Source organism: Cariama cristata, unplaced genomic scaffold (assembly GCF_000690535.1).
Source record: "Cariama cristata isolate BGI_N322 unplaced genomic scaffold, ASM69053v1 scaffold37980, whole genome shotgun sequence".
Classification (NCBI taxonomy): domain Eukaryota; kingdom Metazoa; phylum Chordata; class Aves; order Cariamiformes; family Cariamidae; genus Cariama; species Cariama cristata.
The window spans coordinates 9,812-12,043 of NW_009593621.1; positions in this window are offsets into that span (position 1 = coordinate 9,812).

Genomic DNA, 2,232 nt, shown 5'->3' on the forward strand with positions numbered 1-2,232 from the left:
ATTTATGAATTTGCAGTATAGTACGGGTCTGGCACCACGCTGGTGAGTAACTGACATTCTGAAAACCAACTATTTTTCTGCTACACTATATTTCTTCTCTTGTTATCAGTTATTTTTCCAGAAGAGGACCTTCCCTCCTATTCTATGACAGCCTAGTTTTCTTTAAAAGCCTTTGATCAGGAATTTTGCCAAAAGCTTTTTGGAAATCCAGGTAAACTGTATCTGCTGGATCACCCTTATCTCCACGTGCATCTGGCCTCTTCCAAGAACTCAACAAGGTTGTTAAGCTCAGACTTCTCTTTATAGCCATAGTGGCTCTTCCCAGAAAGGTCCAGAAGTTCCTTAGTGATGTCCCTTCTTAGACTCTTCACTAATTACGCAGTACAGATACTGTGCTTACAGGATCGCATTTCCCTGGACACCTGAGAACCTTCTTTTAATTATTGATTACAGCATTGGCTCCCAGTATTCAAGTATAATTTTGGCAAGAGGTAACACACTTCTGTTACTAATTCAGCTATTTTGTTCCTGAATTTTCTCAGAACTCCTCAATGAATACCATCTAAGCCCACCAAGTTTGGCATTCATTTTGTCTAACAAACTGTGGTGTGATGACTGAAGACATGTAGCACATGTCTTGATGTATAGCTGTCCTGGGAATCAAGCAGCGTAATGCCTACCTACCATAACAGCCCTTTGGGACCCAAGTTTCATTTCAGATGCTTTTGGTCTGTCATGGGCACTTTGAACATGGTTAATATACAGCATCAATGTTAAATTCAGCATGAAGACAGTACTCGTGATCATTTTGATTCAAAAACAGACAGGGGAGTAAGTGTTACCTACATTTTTTCTCAGGAGTGGTAACCTTCTGTAGGCTTGCAGATAAACATTCTCCAGGCACTGTTTGCTGGCAGGACCAGTATGACAGGCTGACTACATTGTCAGCTCTCTGTCATCTAGGCCAAAGGAGGTGGAGATGGTTCAGATAATGGAAAAAAGACTAGTGATTGTGAATAATGCATTGAGTGCTGTGCAGAGACGCTATGACAACTCCCTTGGATCCATCGGGACTCACTGATCCAGTGCTAGCTTGTGTGACTTGGGCTTCACAGTCGTTGAAGTGTGTCTGCAACCAGCTTCCCTGGTGGTCCAGCCAGCTCTTTGATGGCCAGGGAAAGGGGGAAAGGCACATGTGCCTGTGCGTACATGGAGATAGGTAAGTTCATAGCTGCACTGGAGTTCATAAACCACCTGGGATTGCTCATGTGGAAACACCAGAACAGAGCCAGCTCAAGAGTACCAAGGTCTACATGGGATTATCTCTGATGAAATTCTGTCAGAGCCAAGCTCCAGTGTCTACATTTCAATATAGAGGCTGCATTCCCAAATGCAAAGGTAATTAAAATGTGTCTACTCCCATCTCTCTGGGTACCCTACTTCCCTGTCACATATGCTGCCAGCTGTTGAATGCTGCATGCTACCTGTGTCGACTTAATGCTCACCTAGGTATTGCGTTTTGCCACAGCACAGAGCGCCCACAGGAGAGAACCAGTGCAACCTCTGATCGCCAGAGCCACGTCAGCAAGAGCCCTGATGTAGCTGTGACCCAGAGGCTGCACCTTTGCTGGTAAAACTTGCTCCATCGGGTCTCCACGGGATTATTATCCTGGTTGTAAAGCACAGTCCTGCTGCTGAAGTTATGTCTGTGTTTGGAGTGCTTTACCAATGCAGTCTGCTGGTAGCACGCTCGTCACGTGGACTAGGCCTTGCTCCTTTGTCTGTTTTGAAGGTGTTAATATAATGCAGTAATGAGCGTTAATGATAACTTGTGTAATGAGGCAAGACATCAAAGTGTGAGAGGAAGAGAAAAGCCTACAGTTGACCTGTCTACATTTGGGAGTTAAGAGAAATGCCTGAATAACAACTCTCGGCTTTATCAGTTGGTCACCTCCAGGTGTTGCAGCCCCCATGATGTGTCAGTTGACGCACAGAGGTCTGTGGAAACAGTGGACTAGAAGGATGTATTTTATGGCAGTTCTAAAAATCAACATATAGTAGTAATTCTTAAGGTTGGCAGGATTTTAATTGCCAAACCTTGCATGCATGAAGTGACAAATGCTCTGGCTGAGAATGAGCATGAGCTAGCACATGACTGGACGTCTCTCTGTTGCAGTTAACACTACATTTGGTTTGGCAATTGCACTCTGACTTTGTGCCTCATCTTCAAGA